This window comes from Sturnus vulgaris, chromosome 6 (assembly GCF_052056855.1).
Source record: "Sturnus vulgaris isolate bStuVul1 chromosome 6, bStuVul1.hap1, whole genome shotgun sequence".
NCBI lineage: Eukaryota > Metazoa > Chordata > Aves > Passeriformes > Sturnidae > Sturnus > Sturnus vulgaris.
Window position 1 is genome coordinate 3,601,939 of NC_142248.1, and position 20,608 is coordinate 3,622,546.

General features: G+C 49.9%; 1 protein-coding gene across 3 annotated transcripts in view; it reads left to right on the plus strand.

Moving 5' to 3' along the window:
- The first annotated feature begins 1,638 nt into the window (after positions 1–1,638).
- SLC25A22 (solute carrier family 25 member 22) overlaps positions 1,639–20,608 on the plus strand; it is a 51,326-nt gene continuing 32,356 nt past the window's right edge. Inside the window, exon 1 of one of the 3 annotated variants that reach the window (XM_014873608.2) lies at positions 1,639–1,734. The gene's annotated coding sequence lies outside the window, so the exon portion shown is untranslated. Of the gene's footprint in view, positions 1,735–2,123; positions 2,432–19,364; positions 19,456–20,608 lie in introns of those variants that run through there. The other 2 variants (XM_014873607.2, XM_014873604.2) reach the window with 2 other exon arrangements.

The following is a 20,608-nucleotide window of genomic DNA, read 5'->3' on the forward strand; positions in this document are numbered from 1 at the left end:
TGGAGATAAGACTGTGGGGTTGGATAGACTACTCTGGCATCTCCCTGCCCATTGCACTTGCATTTTTCTCTTATGCTGGATGCTCATCCAATATATGCCCATAAAACGGCCATAGCACACAGTCTCCTTCCTTTGTCAGGCACCACCCTTCTGGAGGGAGCTTTCCACCTCCAGTGCTGTATCTTCTCATGCTTTGCTCATCCCAGGTTGAAAAGCGTATGAGAAAAGCTGATCTCCTTTTCACCTGTAGCCAACTCATTAGCACTGGCATCTGATGCTTTACTGGCCTCTGGTTTGCATCTTCTCACCTTGGGTTCCAGGTCCCTGACTGTGATAACAAGCTCCTCTTGTTTTCAGGTGTGTGAACAACTGTGATGTTTCTGGGCTGTTCCATATAATGACTCGATATAATTGTCACTCTCCTGTGTGCACAATGTCCTCATTAGCCCCACATGCTCCTGGGAGCATCCTTGTAGGCACTTTTTTCTAGTCACCTCCGATTCACTGCACAGGAAAACTGTGCACTGATGCTCTGCCAGCTTCCATGGGCCCTTGGTACAGAGCTGGTAATCCCACACTCATCTAGGGCCTGGTGCATGTGAGCAATGAGGGAGGCTCTTACACATGTATTCCTCTGGAGATCTTCCCCTCTTTCCCTGGTGGTATCACACCTGTGTATGTTACGGAATCACAGAACGGTTTGAGTTGGAAGACACCTTAAAGATCATCTCATTCTAACCTCCTCTAGTGATTGCTCAGAGCCCCATCCAGCCTGGCCTTGAACAGTGGCAGGGATGGGGCATCCACAGCTTTTCTGAGCAACCTGTTCCAGTGCCTCACCACCCTCACCACAAAGAACTTGGCCATCCCAAGAGGCACAGAGATCTGTCTGGCTGCTGCTGTCCTCCTCGCCTTCACGCTTAATTTCCAAGGCCCGATGAAACGGTGTCTGTGGATGTTTTGTCCCAGCAAGGACTTGGATCCCATAACGTTTCTGAGAACTCTAGGTCCACAGTGGAGCCTGCTAACCCCAAAAACAATGCCTGCCAGTGGTATGGTGGCTTTCCTGAGGGGTGACAGGCAGCACAGTGGGCCTGGTATCCTGAAGGGAATGACAGAACCACAGAATATGCTGAGTTGGAAAGAACCCACAAGGACATCGAATCCACCTCCTGTCCCTGCACAGGACACCCCGAGAGTCACACCATGTGCCTGCGAGCAGTGTCCAAACGCTTCCTGTGCTCTGTCAGGCTTGGTGCTGTGACCCTTCCCTGGGGAGCCTGTTCCAGTGCCCAAACACCCTTTGGGTGAAGAACCTTTTTCTAATATCCAACCTAGACTGGCCCTGACACAGCCTCAGGCCGCTCCCTCGGCTACAGACGACAGACATTATTTCTCCCCCGCTGTCGCTCGCCCCGTGCCCTGCCGTGTGCGGCCGCCCAGGATGGCCGCGGGCGGGGGCCGAGGGTGCTCGGGGCACGGCGGGGCAGCCCCGGCTCCCCGCGCCGGGCCGGCGGAGGCGGCGGCGGCGATCCCCGGGCGCCCCGGCCCGCGTTGCCATGGGGACGCGGCGGCCGCCCCGGCGGGGAGGGACAGGCGGCGGCGGCGGTTCCTGCGCCCAACGCGGCCGGAGGGGGCAGAGCTGAGCCGGGCCGGGCCGCGCCGCGCCAGGAGCTCCGCACCCCGCGCCGCACCGTCCCCGGCCCCGGCGGGAGCCGCCGCCGCCGCCGCCCGGTAAGTGTGGGCACGGCCCTTCCCAAGCCCTCCAGAGGCGCCGCCGGGGGTCCCGACACCCGTCCTACCGCCGGGATGCAGCTCTTTTACACCGGCCTGGCTCCTGCTTCACCGGCCCCGCCGCCGCTCACCCCGGCCCCTCATCTCAGGGGTGTGCCGGCCGCCCTCCCCGCGCCCCCGGGCCCTGGAGGGCCGTCCCCCCGCCCCGCAGGGCTGCGGGCTCCCCATGTACCCCCCGCCCCGCAGGGCTGCGGGCTCCCCATGTACCCTCCGCCCCGCAGGGCTGCGGGCTCCCCTCGCCCGCCGCCACTTCCCCTCCTCAACCTGGGGATTTTATGTCTCCCCAGCCCCTCCCCTCCCCTTCTCGCCGGGCTGGTCCCTCTGCCTGCCGGGGGGCCCGGGGCCGATCTCCCCGCTTGCCGGGGTGCGGGGCTGGCCCTTGCCGGGCGCGGGGGCTGCAGCCGCGGCGCGCCTTCCTCTGCCCTGCCCGCGCCGGGGAAATCGCTGGTGACACGTGTGCGGCTCCACCGAGCCGCAGCTTTTTATATTGGAAGCGATTTCAGAGTTTTTCCGGGCTTCTGATTTCTGGGGCGATTCCTAGGATTCCCTGACCGCCCCGGTCGCAGTGCAGGTCCTGCATCTAAGCCCCTCTGAGCTGCTTCCAGACTCTCCTAAGCCAGATTCCTGCCTCTTTGAGGTAGGTCAAGGTTATTGTGCTCTTCGTGCAGTGGATGGGGAAAGTGGAAATGTGGACAGACTGTGGGATTTCCTCAAGGTCACCCTGGGAATTGGACCCCAAGCATCCTCTCTCTTGCTGCACTCTCTGCAGCTGCTGGGTGAGGGTGAAGTTGTGGAAATCGGATTTTCTAGTGCCCCATCCTCTTTCCTGCAAGGCTTCTCAGCTTTTAGTTTATACACCTTGCAGGTGTCAGGGCAGGATCCCAGCTATGTTTATTTGGCCTAATGTCTTATAGCTATTAGATGTTTACAGTTAAATAGTGGGTGTTTTTACCGTAGTATGTTAATCTCTGACAGTCTCGCTGCTGTGTTATGATCCGATTTCGTGGTGCTGCTGCTGCTATTGGGATGGTATCTGCAGTGATTTTGATCACTGCAAGTAACTGTGGCTTTGCTTCTCAAGAACTCGCTTCTTGGCAGTGCCAAGCAAAAGGCAGCTGAACTATTGGTACTGATAAGGATGTATGGGGACTTGGGTGGTGGTTGTCTTCTTGTCCTCTACTTCTATTTTGCTTTGCAGACTGTTATAAACAAAGGAGTAGGCAAGGTTTAATAGGAGGAGTTCCTCTAACCTCTTCCTCAGAAAATAAACACTAGGATTTAATGAGGGTTTACCCCTTTGATTGTCTTGCCTGTAGGATTTTTAACTGCGTGCTACTACTTGTAGTTGTTCGTACAGGTGCAGTTTTTCTCCTGGTGCTGTGCCCTTGGGCTGATCTGTTCACCGAGTGCCTGTCGTAGTAAGCAGCATTATGTTCTGAGGGTGGTGGCGATCTGTGGCACAGATGGATGGCTGAGATGGAAAAGGGATCGAATCTGTGTTGTAAACTGAAGCCCTGCCCTGCTCTGAAGGAAAGTCTGCAGTCCTGTTTGACGCCCAGCAATCTTGTTAATGTCTTACTAGGATGCCAGAGCCGTTGAGCATCTTCCTGCTGCCGTTTTAGGAAGGGGTAGCGTGCTGTATTAAGTTACTAAAAGGTAGAAATCGCTGACAGCCTGTCAAGGCCATTTGCTCTCCTGTTCCTGCCAAGATTTAAATTTAGTGGCCAAGATGAGGGGGCAGTACCTACCTGGCTGGCCAAGGTGACAGCATCATGTCCATGTGGAAGCAGCCCCCTGCTCGCTTGTGCGTCATGTTTTGTCTGGCAGGGCAGAGGTGTGATGGAGAGAAGGGATGGAGGCACAGTGACTGCTGGTCGGTGTGCCTTGAAACCTGGGAGCTATAGGATTTGGAGCTGTGCTCTGATAAGAGAAGTTTGGGGAAAGTCTTGCTTAGAAGCTGTAAGCATTTCATGTGCCTGTACAGCTGTTCTTGCGTAACTGTTGTCATCCTGAGAATTGTGAAATAGTAGGAAGGAGAAATTTCCCAGAGTAGGGCAGCTTTGTTTAGAGGTAAATGTTATGCTGTGTTTAGCTAGAATAAAATCTGTGTGTAGAGCCAGCATCCCTGACCAGGGGCCCAGTTCTGCAGATTCCCGTGAGAACAGCTTTCCCTTGAAGGTTCAAGCCCAATCTAGGGAGCATCATTGTTGCAGGGTATGTGATGACCATGCAATGCTGTGAAAATAGTTAAATATCTTTGGCGGCGCATCCTGAGGAGTACACCCAGTGTTGATAGCTGGGTGTGCATCTGCAGCATGAACTACAGGTTGTGCCCTGGATGGGGGAAATGTCAGGAGCCTCAGGAAAGGGGCTGTGACCTGGTGCTGACCCTTTGAACAACAAAGGGCACAGGGATACAGCAGGAGCTGATGACGCAGCAAGAAGACCCCAGACTGTCTGGGTGCACAAACTGTAAGAATATAAAAGCCCAGGAATGCTTTTGTTAGGGATCCCTCCCCAGAGGCATCAGGTCAAGCTGGTTTTGTGTCACTGCACCACGATTAAATTACTTAGAGGATCCAGACATCTGAGACTGCTATGGGAAACCCAGGGCTGAGCCAGTAAGGAAACCCTGTCTGACTGTGAGTGTGGGGTGTGCAGGGAGCCAAGAGGGGCACCCCTGGGGTCACTGGAGCCATCTGCTGTGGAGGGACTTGGGTCCCTGCAGTGAAAGTCTTGGAATGGGGGGAGTGTGACTGACAGAGTAGCTACTGGGTAGTCAGAAAGGAGTTTCCTTAACATATTCTGGGTTTTATCTGAAAAATCTGTAGCCAGGAGGCTGTAAGATGGGTGACTGATGAGTTGTTCTTTCTTCCTCAGCAAGAAGTACCTGGGTGTGGAGTAAGGATGTGTGATTTCCATCTCTGGTCTTCCAAAGGGTCAGGCCTTGGGTTTTCTGCTGGGCTGGCAGTTACTTGTTTTACAGATGGTAGCAAGCCTCTGGACTTACCCCACTGCGGAAATAAAATGCTGCTGAAGGGTAATTGCCAGATTCACAGTAGCTACTGGAAGGTGGGATGTCCTTGTGAAGTCTGAGAGATGAAAGATTTGTCTGGTGGGAAGAAAAGTTCGGCAGTGTTGACCATAACTGCAGAGGGTCTCGTGTCCCCTGGTGCTGACTAGCAGCAGGTCTGCCTTGTTCCACATGATGCTTGCTTTTGTCACCTAATCCCTGGTCTCACTTGCAGGCAGGGAACTGCAAATCTTTTGCACTGCCAACTTTCCAGTGCCAGCAAGATGTCTTGCACAGGGTGTATCTCTTAATGGGCTGGGTTTATCTGCCTAAAATCATATTAGGCTGTCAGAATGACATAAAACAGCTTTGAACTAGGCCCCAAGGGAAAAGGAGAAAGGTTAGAAAAATGCAAAATATTTTTGTTCCGTAGTTAGGAAAGCCTGGGCTGGGCAGATGATGTGTAACTAAACCAGGTTTAGAGTGGCTGGAACAAATGATCCTGAGTGCTGCAGTTCATGTGTGTTATGATAGGATGCTAATGCCCTGTGAAGGGAGTTTCTACAGTTTTCCCGTTTTCTAGGCTGTTTCACAACAGAGAAGTACTTCTACCTAAGCCTACCTTTTCCCTGGCCTTCCTTTTTTACAGTGGTTTTTTCCCCTGTTTTGTTGCGGTTTTTTGTTTTGTTTTGCTTTTTTTTTCCTTTGTTTCTTTGTTTTTCCCTAGAATGAAATTTCTACCTTGCTGATGGCCCGTCAGTGTTGTCCCAGTGGCCTGTCAGTGCTGTCCCACAGCTGAGCACCCTCACCCTTTACTGGAGTAAGTTGATACAGCTCTGGCAGACAGTGGAGCAAATTTGATTTACACCAGCTGAGTTTGAACATCATGTAGGAGCCTTTGAACAACAGGAAGAGTCTGGTCCCACAGCCTGTTTAGCCTGTCACGAGTTTGTTAATGGCCTGTTAGGTTTCCAGTTGGATATGTCTTTCTTCCAGCTGCCTCTGCTCTTCTGTTAAAATCCACAATACTGTGTAGGACAAATGTCTGTACTGCTCCTTCTACAGCAACAGTGCAGGATGGGGAAGAATCTGCCTGATCTGCCTGTTCACAGCATTCTGCCTTCTGCTACTGCAGGTACATAAGCACTGGTAATTATTCCTTTTACATCCGTGATACATTCTCCTAAATCTTTAACTGTGTTTTCAGGAAATGCAAAAGCCTGCTTTAATGCCCATGTTTGCATATTCAGGCTCTTAGAAGTGACCAAACCTCTGCACTGCTACAGGTTGAGAGAGGTAGAATTGTCAATTACTTATCATGGCAAATGAGCGAGACATGCTGCCTGTTGTAAGCAGTGTAGGCAGTTTTTATTTGTTACTCTTGAACATGTTGAACGCCATGCCTGTGTTCCATGGTGCATTCTTCATAAATGGCTGCATGGACTCCAGCCTTGCTGGAGACAGTTGTCTTGTCTGTCTACAGTCTGGAGACAGCAGGGATGTGACTGCAAGTGCCTATTCTCTGCCAGAGAGGTGTCTGAGGTCTAACAGGGCACTGTGTTTCAGCTCCTCTGGCACCATGATTTAATGAAGCTGTCCTCCTTCAGCAAGGCTCAGTCCTCTGGCTGTACCTGCTTGGTTTGGGGACTGTCACTTGGCCATATCCAGCTAACAGTGGCAGCTTGCTAGAGCTAACACTGTGTTGCTCCAGCTAATCCTAACAGCAGATAAATATTTTTTCCTTGTCCTCTTCTGTTTGCCTTCCAGCACAGAGATAGCAGGAAGGAGGAGGTGGATTGAGCTGTCCAATGCCAAACTGGGATGTTGCTTTAACCTTGTAGTATTGATTGCCTGGTAGTTTGAGTTATTGTGAAGATAAAGTAACAGGAGGTACAAATGCTTTAGGAAACAAGGCAAAATCCCAGACAAACCTAATGAAAAGACCCTGTCACTCTGGGTGGTTTGGATTTCTGTCTGGCAGTTTCCTCTTATACATCTGCAAATATAAAAGCTTTGAACATTTTCTGCCTTAGGTGGACTGTGTCCATGGAGATTGTATGCTTGGGGAAGGGAGAGGCACCTGGGCAGTAATGCTTGTTTTGTATCAGAAGGAATATGATGGATTATTGTTTATTTAATTTATGGGGTCTCTGTTGATCTTAATTCAGTATAGCCTGTGGTGACCTGCTCACAGGAATGCAGTCTTATTTTATTTTGTTAAACTTTTTCATAACCAGTACTTGTTCTCATTTTTGTAATCCCGTTGTGGGTGGGTGACTGTGTCTTGTCAAACCTTCCTGTGCCCTGCACCTTCCTTTGGCACTGATGCTGGTGTATGGCATATCAGAAGAGCTGTCTGGATTTTTCTTTTTCTTTCCTGTGTCTGAGGCATTTATCCAGAAGCCAGGAGGAGAGAGGTTCGTTTTGACCCAGCTAAGTTTCCCCAAATAGTATGAATTTGAGGAGCTGGAGATGACTAAGTCACATCAAAGACTGTGCCTGCCCCACCTGGAGTTTTGACTTTTATGCTTGGGGCTCCTACTCTCAGTTTAAAAGCTGACCCAGCTATGAGGAGCTTTGTGGGCAGGGTGGGGAGAGGGAAGGAGATCTTCCCTTCTTATATAGGACAGTGATGCTTCTGCACTGAGTGAGTAACTAACTTGGAGGAGGTGTTTGGGAAGAGAGTTATGTGCTTTTCTGTTTTAATTAGAGCACAAAACTAGGGGACTTTGAGCAAATGATTTTAGTAGGAGAGAGATGCTGTGCAAGTGAGCAATTGGTTTGGATCAAGCCAGAAAGAAGTCCAGCAGCCATGATCCTTCATTTCTGAATTCAACTGCAGCTTTCAGTGAAGCATTTTTGCTTTGAGAAAGGGCTGTGCTGTGTGGTGTGAGAGCTCCCAGGCGGACAGTGCTGGCTTTTGTGTGGATAAGTGCCTGGAATGAAGCTGTAGCTTCATTGTGTGGTGTGCTTCGTCTGGGCCAGCCCATCTTCATTGCTGCTGCATCTCTGTTCTTGTCACTGTGGTGTCTGACACCTTACTGCCCTTAATGGGTGTGCTGCCTGCACTCCTTGACAGAGAAAAGGGCAGTTCCCTGTTGTCTGATGGGTCTGATGGGATGGAAACACCTTCTTCAAGGCCATGTACCTACCGGGAGCATGTTTGATGTCCTGTTCAGTGCTGTTCTCTTTGCTCTGTGATAGGTAGGGGTTTATAAAAAAGAAGAAATGGTGTTGTAGGGACAGGCTGTGTGAAGGGTTTCCTGTGAATTTGGGTCCTGCTTTCTCCTTTGCTACAGATTTGGAGTGTGACCTGGGGTAAGGATGTTTCTGATCCTCTCCCTTAAAATCCAATGGGAACAGCAGCACTCCAGGGGTTTGCCACTTACACACAATGGGTGTGGCAGCTGAAAGTGTGATCTGATCTAGTAAACGGTCTCTTCTTCTAGGTGTTTCATCTCCCTTTTTTGGTTTGTGTTGGCTTTCTCAAGGGTAGGTACCAGCTTCCTTTTCCATGCCCTGGGCAAGCCGAGGTTTTCTCTGTAAGGCAACAGGAACACTTGTTGTTTATGAAGGCTATTTTGGAAGTGTAGTCCTTTTTTTAAAGGAGATAAAACTCATTGTTTTGGCCTGACCCCTTTCTCCTGAGCTATCCCACTTGTTTTACTAGCAGCTAATTATGTGCATGACCTGAGCAGCTGTTGTGTTTTTGATGCACTTTTTTATTTTTTGCAGGAACTTACAATGTAGATTCATTTACTGGTGCCTCACACTGGTTCTTCAAAACTAATGGAGAGCCTAAAGGAAATAGCTTGGGTACTGAAGTGAGAAGCACTGCAGAAATGCCAGACACTATATAAACAACTAAACTCAGCCCCCGGCCCTTCCCGAAAGGGAGATAGATGATTTGCAGAAATCCTTCAACAGATGGTCTGAATTTGGCTTTGGAAAGGGGGGAAGAAATGCCAGGTCTCTGCTGAGCTGTGTGTGGGCGCATGCCCGCGTGCGCCATGCAGCGTGTTCCCTGCCAGCACGCTCCAGGGAGGCTGAGCAGGCTGCTCCCACAGCCTCCTGTGCTCAGGAGGCATCTGCACACCGCTGACTCAGTCCCCGTGCCCCTGCCAGGGCCCTGGTGCCGAGCAAGCTCCCATTTTCCCTGTGGTGAGGTTCCGCTGTGCCCGCTCGTCAGACTGGTCTGGTGGAGGTGAGCCACGGGCAGTTTGCAGACACGCGGAGTCAGCTTGTGACAAAGAGGCTGCAGAGCTGCTGGGCAGCTTCTGAGATCTTGCTTGGCACACGACTGAGGTTGTAGGAGGGCCTGAAGACCCTGTAGGGTCATCTGACACTGGGTCGTCCCTAGTTCTGGTGCAGTGACCTGTGTCAGTGCAAACTGAGGTGGTATGGAGCCAGAAGCAAATTAATCCGCTGTGGTAAAGGGCATGTGCTGCTTGGACACACCTGTGCATACATGTGAGCTGGCAAACTTGGTGGCAGCTTGAAAGGGCATGGGAAAGAGTTGGTTGTCGTGGTTGGGAGCCTTGATGAACTCTGGCAGAGCTGGCTGCTATGGCCAGCCACCCCTCTTCCTCTCCCCGATGAGATTACTGCTCTTGCAGGGGAGGGAGAATTTGTTTCTCCCGGATTGCTGCATCACATCTTGAGTGGGCTCTGCTCTGGGGCAGGCAGGTTCCCATGTCAGTGGTCACAGCTGACTCCAGTTGGATTATGGATTGGGGCCCAGAAGGCCTCGTCCAAGGACCTCTGGAGCAGAACAGTGTGTCTAGTTCCTGCATTGCCAAACTGTTGCTAGTCTTTCAAGGCAACGTGCCTGTTCCACTGCTCAGTGGTATGACAATTCCCTGTGTCTACTGCTGCCTGCTGTTGCTGCCGTGCACTCCTTGTGAGACAGAGCTGGTAATTAGAGCACAGTTGTGAGGTGCTCTTCAGGAGTGTTTTACGTTTGGAAAATTTTTGAAAACAGGTCTAATTCTTAAGTAATGCAAGATGAATTGCTTCCCTGAGGATGTATCAGGTGAATTCTTGTGGATACATCTGTCGGGTAGTAGCACTGCACTGCGCATATGGAGTAGCCAGGTGAGACATCTGATGTGCAGAGAATGACTTTCCGAGTCTGATTACTTCACTTTTTCCGTTCTTGTGTTACTCATCTCCCTGCACTCTGTTTAGGTGAGCAGTACGGGATGTGTTTTCATTTGTCTCTAGCCTCCTAAATACATTGTCTTCCTGCTGAGAACGCCTTGCCTGCCTTGCAGCCTGCTGATTCACAGCGCTCTGGGTGAGCAGGGACCTGGTGAATGGATTATGCTACTCCTGAGCCATCGGGCAGTGGTTGCAGCCCCCTTGACAATTCCTGTCTTTGTAACAGAGTGTGTATGAGTTTCCCTGGAGGAGCTGCTAACCTCTTCAGAAGCAGCATGACCCATGTGGGGCTGCTGATGTGCGTTTAGCAAGGAACCATTTTGCTGTGGTCTGGACAGTTTTGGCATGAGCAAAACAGCTGAGGTGGGAGGCAAGAAGGGCTGTTGGCAATGCAGGAGTGAAGCAGTTGCATTCACGTACCCCCCCAGCAAAGGGACTGGCAGCAGCAGTGTCCTGTGGCTGAGAGGCAAGGAATATTGACTAACGTGACATTTAAGTGGTATTTCTTCTAGTGCACAGGGAGCATTAGTGAAATTCTGCCTTTGGCACTGAGAAGTAACGAGATAAGCTTTGTTCTTCAGAGAGGTCTCTACCTGCTGTTGCAAAGTGTTTGGAAGGCTGGGAAATGTCTTTTTGTTACCCTGTCAATCCTCCATGTCTGGTCTCTTGTACAAAAGGCATCTGAAATACAGCTGTGGCTCTACTGGGTAGCTGAGCTTGCAGCCTGTACACCAGTGTGGACATGCTTACATGGTGCCTCCTGCTTGATGCTCTTGTCACCTCGCCTTAGGTGGAGCCTAGTTCCTGGCTGCAAAGGGTGACACAGGAAGGATCCATCCTTTCACACCCTGAGGTCCTGTTTCATTAACCTGTGATATGTTAGCATTGGTTCCCATGCTGGTGGCTGATGCTCTCGGTGCACTGTGGCTTTGCTACAGGGACAGGACGTGGGGTTTGTGGGATGCTTTGCAGTTCCAGCTAGGCCCAACAGTCCCTCTTTGGGACTCTGGAGTGGCATCATCAGTTGGCATACAGACCCACAGGGCTCTGGGTCACTAGGCCTTTAAAATAATTTTGTTAAGGGCCCAGAAGCTCTCATCTCCCAGGCTTCCCTGGAGGGATTCTTGTTCTATTTTATTGTGTATTGGTTTACTTTATCAGTGCACTCAGCAGGCTGCTGCAGGCCACTGCCAAGAGGAACAGCCCTGCTTCCACTCTTGCATCTCTCTGCTTATGTCAACACAAACATTTGTGTGTTCACAGCTACACATGACCTGGTAATAGGCCTGGTCCAAAATGAGTTCTTTGAATTGCTGGGAAAAGGAAGAGCAGTAGTCTGAAGTTGGACAACTGGTTGGGTAACCAACAGTCTCTGCTGGGAAAGTAAATTTTGGTATTTTCCAGGGGCTAAAAATCCCTGGTACTGTTCCCTTCATGAAAATCTTTGCACCTTCTCTGCCAACACACTGTCAAGTCTGAATCGAGCCTGTACCAGTGCCTCTTTGTGCAGAAAAAAATGTTGTGCTACCCTTCCACAGCACTGGCTTTCACCTAGTGCCTGGTTGTAGATTCTCTCTTTGATGTGGAGAGACCTTTGATGCATCATGCCTTTATAACACTTAAAATTCACATAGCATTGCAGCCAGAGGAAGGTGGTGGCTTTTCACATCTGGTAGGGATGGCCCTGTGTACTGCCAGATGCATGCAGTACAGGAAGAAGTGGGAAGAGAGGGGAAAAAAACCAAACCCAACACCTTTGCTTTGCTCCAGCACAGTGCCCTAGTGCTTACAGGAAAAGCACATCCTTCAGAAAGTACTTGCTGAGCATGTGTCCTTGGAGGTGCCAAGAAATATGACCAACTTCCTGTTCTCTTCCTTTCCTTCCCTTGCAGGCCAGGAAATGGTGACAGTTCCTAGCAGACACCTCAGTGTGAACACAGCGGATGCTGAGCCTTCCTCTCCAAGGGTGGCAGAGGTTAGGGATCTGCTCACCCTTGGGCTGGAGAGATGGGATGCTCCTCTCTGAGCATATCCCAACCTTGCTGGGATTGTGTGTTTCTTTTTCCTGCTGTCCTGTTGCTTCTCCCTGCTGCAGCCTGTTCTGAAGGCTCTGTCGCCATTTTGACACGGGAGGTGCAGCTGTCCCTTCTGCCTGCCTCCATTGCCAGATGGGTTTAGGGGGTGTGTTGGGATTGCCTAACTTGGTTAAGGTCCCACTGCAGACTCTGCATGCTGCCTGTCTGGCTGAGCTGCCTTCAGGGATGGGGAGGAGATGGGACTCTATGAGGAGCATCACATGGCTGGATGATGGGCGACTTGCAGCCCTTGGTGCTGCTCCAGGGCTTGAGGCTGCTGGTGCCATGTGGTACTGTGGGAAGGGGACTGCCAGCAGGGTCCCAGGCTCACAGTCCCAAAGCAGCAGGGCATCATCCCAAGGTTTGCAACGTGCTCTGAGCCACGGAGATAGGAAAAGACAAGCTGACCGTTCAGAGAGAGGATCCTGTGTCCATCATTGCACCAAGGGCTGGGTGGATGAGCAGGGATTTTGCACATGGACCAGGCAGCAGCTGGGCTGGGTGAGCCGTAGGGTGCCAGGCACAGCGCTCCTGTGCGTCTCCAAAAGCTGTGTCAAGGCAAGTACTTTCCGCTCTCTCACAGCTATTATGAAAGAGCCTGGGTTTGCTGCACCCTCCTCTCTCTCTTTGCCCTCAGGGCATGCTGGGCTTGTTTGAATTAATGTAATTAGCACATGCCTTATTAGCTCACTAAGGCACAAAGAACTTATGTATATTTGTAGCCAGGTTAAGCAGCCCTATTAATTTAATAACCGTGTCCTCTTCAATACATGGCAACAGTTAATCACTGGTGCTGACTCAGGACCAGCCAGTATGGAGGAAATTTGGGCGAGATGTGTGCGGTTCTCTTTTATTGTTTTGTATTTTTATTAATGAGCAGACCTGTGAGGGGAATTAGCAGCAGGCGCAGTAGATGGAAGGGAGCTTTCAGTGCAGGTTTACTAAACAACCAGCCCTGGATATTTCCTATGCTCTACTGTGTTGTAGAAAAGGATTTGTAGAATGAATCAGCGAAATATGACACAGACTAGGAGGCGGAAATTTACAGAAATAAACTTTAGCAACCCACGCTTGAACTCTGCTCCAATCAGGTTATATGCTAGGTATTGATAGTAATTTTGCTTCGTTGTCTATCCTATTTCCCCTTGGTGATTTTGAGGCAGAGGAAGTGGCTAGTGTATTCTGGTGCTGCTCATGTTTGAGACTGCAAAAGAGCGAGGTTCTTGTAAAAGGACAAAAATAGTTGCAAGTAATTTCATTTGCTGCAGCACTGTGGTCCTTGGTTTCTTTTACTTGTCTGAGTCTTGCCATGCACAGCATTTAGCTGGGTCCCATGGAATGCTGCCAGGATGTTTGCCACCAGGTGTTTGGGGGGTTTGGTTTGGTTTTGTTGTTTCGAGGGGGTTTTTTTGCTTCCTTTTTTCACGGAAGGTGCAGGTTATGGTTTGTGCTCCAGCACTCTGGAATGATGCAGTCTGTGAGTCCAGGATGGTGACTTGTATCTCTGTTCCAGTAGTTCTGCATATGGGATAGTAAAGTCCTGCACTGATTCTAAAACTAGTGAGTTAAGCATTTTGGGGGCTTTTTTCAGCCAAGACCACTATGCCTGTACAGGAGACTTTCTGCATTTCTTCTCTTCCCCCTTCTTCAATAATCACACGTCATGCTCTTTGTGGTGAGCATAAGCTGGAAGGAGGATCAGGAAGAATGCTACTGGAAAGCTGTTGATGTGCTTGCAGGCCAGGTTTGTTGATGTGTTTTGGTCAGGTTTTCTACAAGTAACTGTTAAGGTGAGGTGCAGGTATCCTACCTGCTCCTACTCCCTCTTCTTATTTTACCTGTTTTACCTGTTGTTACCTGTTAGTAAGCTTGGGCTTGCGAGGCCTGGACTGTTCTTGGCCATCATGACCCTGTGCAGGAGCATTATTGAGAAGATGAAGTTGTTACAGTCAAAGGGACAATGAAACCCTGATAAAATGTGACCAAAAAGTGTATGTACTTGTAATAATGTGCCCTCTTGCTGCATCTGGCAGGGTACCAAGTCCCCAAGCAGAGATGGTGAATTCTTCTGGCTTGCATCTCTGCTGAGAACCTGGACCTCATGGGAGGCACAGAAGGAAAACGAGTCTGAGGTCTCCATGGAGCGACCAGGGATGGACACAAGTCTTGCTGCAGCAGTTAATACTTAATTTTTGCTTTCTTAGAGCCTGTTCTCAGGAGAGCTCAGTGTTTTAATGAAAGCTCTGTGAGTGGTGTGTGGGGTTAGGAGGTGCAATGGGTGAGGATGCAATGGAGATCTGCAGGGGGAGAGAAAAAACCAAAGAAAGTCTAGGGGAAGATAAATACCTGATGGGGTACCTCAGATGCTGCCCAGAGATGATGATTTCCCGCCCCTCCTCCTTTTTACGTTTTTCTGGAGCAAGAAGGGACACTGCTTAGCTCATGCTGGCTCACAGCTGTGGAATGCTTGGTACACACCGAGACAGGAGGCTTTTTCCAGGACAGCTGTTTTAGCCAGTGTTGTGGCTTTGTCGGGGAGAGAGTTAATCTTCTTCCTAGTAGCTGGTACAATGCTGTGATTTGAATTTAGTATGAGAACAATGTTGATAAGATGCTGATATCTTAGTTGCTGCTAAGTACTGCTCACTCTAAATCAAGGACTTTGCAGTTTCCCACGCTCTGCCAGCGAGGAGGTGCACAAGAAGGTGTGAGGGAACGTGGCAGCAGGAAAGGCACCACCATGGAAACATGGTGGGATGACTGCCATGACTGGAGTGCTGCAGTGCATATGCTCTTCAGAAGGGACAGTCAAGGAAGGAGAGGCAGTGGCTGTCTCTTAGGGAGTGTTTTGACTGCTGAGAGCTTGATGAGAGGTTGTGATGATAAAGTTGAGTGCCTGTAGGTGAGAATCGGGGGGAAGGCTAACAAGGCAGACACCTTGGGGGGAGTATGTTACAGACCACCCAAGCAGGATGAAGAGACAGATGAATTAGTCTATAAGCAATTGCTTCATGATCGCCAGCCCTTGTTCTTGTGGGAGACTTGCTGGATGTCTGCTGGAAGCTCGACACAGCAGAGAGAAGGCAGTCTAGGAGATTGCTGGGCTGTGTGAAAGATAACTTCTGACACAGCTGGTCGGAGAGCCTAGCAGGGCTGCTGCCTTGCAGACCTGATTAAGAAGGAAATTTTAAAGATGCAGGATGTCCCTATGTGTCAAAAGATGAGCCAGCAGGAAAGAAGACTGGCCTAGTAGACAGGGAACTTTTGCAGGAACCAAGGGAGACAAAAAAAGGGTTTGCAACATTTGAAAAAAGGGGAAGGTGACTTAGGAAGAGTAGAAGGACAGTGTTAGTTCATGTAGAGAGAAAATTAGAAAGGCGAAAGCTCAGCTAGAGCTCAATCTGGTCAGTGCTGTGAGAGGTAATAAAAGGTGTTTCCATAAATATGCTAACAACAAAAAAGAAAGCCAAAAAGAATCCCCATCCTTTATTGGATGCAGAGGAAGCAGCAATGAAGGCTGAGAAAAAGACTGAGGTGCTTAATGCCTTCTTTATCTCTGTGTTTACCAGTAAAACTAAATATCCTTAGGGCAGCCAGCCCCCTGAGCTAGTGGGCAGGGATGGAGAGAACAGAAAAGATCCCCTGCAATCCAGGAGGAAGTAGTCAGTGGCAGATGGCAGAATGGCTCACCAAGCCACTCTCCATGCTAGCCCCAGGGCAGGGCTGCCAAGACTCCACTGTGGGCACAGCAGTGACCTGAGCTGTCAGTGACCTTCCCCTCTGTGGGGTTTGGCCACGATGAACCAGCACCATCCCAGGACTACACACTTTCAGGCATCCAACACGAACAGCTCTGTGGTTGGTTGAGCCTTGCTCTGGTGAGGTACTGCTGCAATTTGGCCTGAAAAGATGCTTATTCCTCCCAGCAGGGTCACTGGCACCCCTTTCTTTCAGCAGAGAAAGCTGAGAGCCAAGAGCCCTGGTTTTATTGCTGGTGGGGAATGAATGGTCTCTTTCAGGCCCAGGACCTCAGCTCAGTGCTCTGTCTCATTCCTACTGAGTGAGAACCAAACACTTAACTTTCCCTTGGGCTTCTTGGTTGGTTGTTTTTAATTACTGCTTTGTAGATGGTGATTATTTTAACTGGGAGGGGGGAACTCTTTTCTACTCAGCCTCTTAGCAGAGCACCCAAGAGAAAGATTTGCACCATTTAGTTTCTCCAAGGTATGTCCTTCCAGTTCAAAGGGTTGGTCTGTCTGTCACTGTCAGCTGGCTCTGCCTTTTTGTTGACCACCACAGATTATTGAAAAAGAGTGCTGTATGTAAGTTCTTAATTGTTCTCCTTGCTCTCTCTCTCCCATCTGCCAGATTCCCAAAAGCTCAGCAGAGCTGTCTTCTCTCTCCAGCTAATGCTGCATGTCTCTGAAACTGCATTTTCATTAACACCTGGTACAGAGAACAGATCCAGAAGAAGGTGATTTTAAAAATACTTAGAATTGCATCAGTTCAACATGTGACTACATGATTTCTCAGGTGGCACTTGGAAAGGAACATTACTGGCAATAAGGACCCACTTATGTTTGTCCAGTAACATCCAGGGTGCACTTTCTTGTACACCAGCATGGTCATGTGCAGGCCATTTTACTGTCTCTCTGTTAACTTGTGCTTCTACTGCTGGCTCTTCAGCTGCAGAATAACCTAGCCCATTATAATCTTAATTTAAATAACCATTTTATGTAGAAGTTTTTATATATATGTGTGTATAGTTCATTGTATTTGCATATGGATTACCTGTTCTGTAGCTACTTCTTACAGATCCTTTTGAATTGTTGGAGGGACTTGCAGGTTTCTGCAGACCAAAGATTGGAATCCACCACTATTTTCAAGCAAGTGCTGGGCCTGTATTTTTGCTATGGCAATATGCATTTGCTATGCCCTGGCCTCATATGACCACATCACTGAAGATTTTATGATAAGATGCATGGAAAGGGTTTTCAGCCCTCTGGCACCTACTCCGAGACAGTTTGCTTTGAGCATGAGTAGTTGTCCTAAATTTAGAGGCTTGTTACTTGTGTTGTAAGTGTTCAGAGGAGTGACAGGGCAGCAGGGCAGAATGCTTGATGTGGCATTTGTGCAGAGCAGAAGAGCCAGGTCTTTTGAGACGTGACCCAATTGCCTTTTTGAGAACTTTGAGAGGAGGCAGGTTGAGATGGGAAGAGTGCTAGCAGCTCCCATGGGTTTCCTTTGCTCCCTTCAGTCTTCCCAGGGGTGCTGTGAGTACTTTTATACCTGTTGTTTCTCTTCTCTGAGGGAAGATACTGCCTTAAGAGTTCTTTAATGTGTTGTCCTTCAGTGGAGCAGGACTCTCTGTGTTCTCAATAAGATGACTGCAAGCTCGTTTGTCCTGCTGAAACCTTCCCTCCAGTTCCTTCAGCTAACATCTCCAATGTCTTTGATATCAAGACTTCCCATGTGAGCCCTGGGTGAGTCACTTCTCCTAAGGGCTGTCCTTACTCATCCCATCTTGCAGCTCAGTTGCAAAACCTCCAGGACAGGGACTTTGCTTGACTGAAGGTCAGAGCAGCCCCTAAAATGAGAGATCCCAGGTAGGTGTTGGGTCCTTTTGGTGTGCTGCAGTACTGGTACCAGTGCCCAGCTTCAAGGTGAGCATTAGCTTTTTGTCTCTGGATCCAAGGCATTTACCCAAGACATGCAAAGTCAAAGGATATATCTGGTGTTTGTTCCAGACCAGCACAGGCCTGTTTCCCATCTTTCTCTCTTGGCAGATGGCTTGGCATGTCAATGTTCATGGGATCATGCTGATGCAAGAAGAGGCCTCCATGGGACTCTTTTTGTTAAGCAATAGGGCAAATGGCTTCTGCTCTAATCTAAGTAAATTGATGGTTTTTTGGCCTGGAGAAGCTCTCCAGATCAGGAAGGCACTTCTCTTGCTGCTCACAGTGCCTTTTGGAGGCCTTGCTCCAAGCCTTAGCTCTCACAGAGCTAACAGCAGGTGCTTGTTGTCTTCTTGTCTTTACTTGCTGCAGAAGATTTCTCAGCAAAGCAGGGAAAGTTGCATGATGCTGTCCTGGGAGTGGGGGCGCCTGCCTATGCTTCCAGCAGGATGGAGAGCCCAAAGTGGAGGGAGTAGGAAAACTGGGTGTGTTCTTCCTACTCTTACTGCCTGGAAGCAGGAAGTTCCCCACCTGGTTCCCTGCTGTTTTGTTTGTGATACCTGCTGCTCCACTCACTTTAATCCTTGCTTTGGACTCAGCAGCTATGCTTTTCCTGGTGTGGCTGAGACCAGGCAGACAGAGGGGCAGCTGCCAGGAGCAGTCAAGGCTCTGCTTGATGTCTTTGCTAACTCCTTTGCTTTGCGAGGAGGTGACCCCGGTGGCTGAGGGCAGTAGGCAAATCTTAACTACTGTTGTGTGGGTCTCAAGTAAATCCTGGTGGAGAGGATAGTTACAGCAGTGTGTATGCAATATCAGAATATAGGATATTGCTGTAGTCCCAGGGTCTTGCAGGATTGTCCCCTGTGAAACTTCCCTGTTGTAAATCCTCTTCTGTTGCAACATTATGGGTGACTGCACTGGTTTGGATGTGTGTCTGCTAAGACATTGGACTATTTTTGTTTGAGGCTTGTTTTTTTCCTAAGCTGGAATGTTGTGACAGACACAGAGTGTTCTTCAGGCTGCCAACTGTGGCTCGAAATCCTTCTGTAGGTGAAGGGCAAGTCAGTGATGGAGCTGGAATGCGAGCTCAGGAGTCCTCATTGCTAACTGAGAGTTTTGTTTCTCTTTTTCCCCTCTGTGGACATTCAGGTAAATCTATATTGCCACCACCTTCGGTTGCATAGCCAAACGCCTCTACAACGTGCCCTCAGCCAGGGAACTCACCTGTTCCTCTGTGGCACACAGGAGATGTTTCGAGGCACTCTCTCATCATGAGGTCTCTCAGCATGAAGTTCAGGCTCCCCATGTGCAGGGAGAGTGGAGCTGGATATGGAGGCAAGGTTTGCCTGCAGTTTTGCAAGGGTGCCAGCCTCGCAGTGATAGGAGAGGGTGGATCGGGGACACCATCTCAGCCAGCCCGAGGGGAGCTGCACGAGACAGAGGTCAGTTGTGGAGGATGGGAAGGGACTGCTGGAGCTGAGAGTCCCTGCAGGGGCTGTCAGGGAGGAGTGTCCTGCATGCTGAGGCTCTGTGTCCCGTGCCTTGCCAGCTGAGTGGGCGCTTTGGCACTGAGCCTGTCCCCAGAGGGTGTGAGTGGCCAATGGTGCAGGCGGCTGGCATGGCACCTCCCCGCTGGTACTTTGGCCTTTTATCTCCTGAGAAGGGAAGACTGCCTTTGGCTGGGAGCTGTCACAGCCCAGTGTGGTGCAGGTGCAGCTGGCTGCTGACCACGAAGCAGGTGAGTTTGTGTGTGCAGTCACGGGGCTTCTGTCTTCTTCATTCTTGGTGAATGGTGTGAAGGGGCCGTGCTGTCCCCTGTGCTGGAGGGTGACATTCTATGATGGTGGGGACCATTCAGCAGCGTGTTTGAGAGCTGCTTTGTTTTCTTGAGGACTAGTGCCTTGCCAGGTGCTGCAAGGACATTCATGGCAGTCTCTGCTTTCAAGGGCCTAAAGGCAAGCAGGCAGCAGATTAAACTGCACCTATCTTCTCCAACCCCTCTGTCCCAAAACGTCCTGAGCAGGCAAGAGCAGGCAAGTTGACAGCTTCTCCCCAGGTGACATTACCTGGTGCCAACTCCCTTGTGCGTTTTATGTCTGTCATGCATTTAGAAAGCAGCTTCTCTCAGGAAATATTTGCAGTTTTATTTTGCACTCCTTAAACCTTACTGTGATGACAGCTTTGCTCCAGTCATTAACAGAATTTGGCAGTGTCTGCACCTTCAGATGCATTTGTGCTGTGAAGGAAAGTGTGCTGATCCCAGGGTACCCGTTGCTGATTGCTTCCCCCTGTCATCCCTGGCTGAATGGTTGTGTGGCTGTGTCCTTTGACACACTGGATGCTGGCACAGCTTTGCTTCCTCTGCTCACCTTCTGAGCCCTGCTTCTTGATATCAGCTTCTCTTGCTTTGAGTTTGTTTTTGGGGCTTTGAGTTTGTCTGCTCTCAAGACAAATAGAAATATGTGGAAGAGAGTCCTAACTTCCCCTCCTGCTGTTTATTCTAAAGTCAAGGTTGTAGTTTGGAAGTTGCCTTTCAGTGACAGCTCCAGCATGTGCTGGCCTTCAGGTCTATCTCATTCCTGTCTGACTGCCCAGCACAAATATTTGTGCTGGCATGAAATCAGAGATGGGAACACGTTTGGGTGTAGGGAAAAGACAGATTTGCTTTCTTCGGCCACAGCACCAGCTGACATCTGCTAAAGGTTTTCTGTCAAACTGACGGCCTGTGTGTGCTCAGATAAATCAGCATGTGCAGCAGTCTGAGCCTGAGAGGATGTGCTCAGCTGCACAGGCGCTGCTGGGGAGAGGATTTGGAAATGGGAGTCCTGGCAGAGGGCAGAAGTGAGGAGCTGCACTCTGGGAGGGGTGGGGTGTGCTGCTGGCAGGACTGG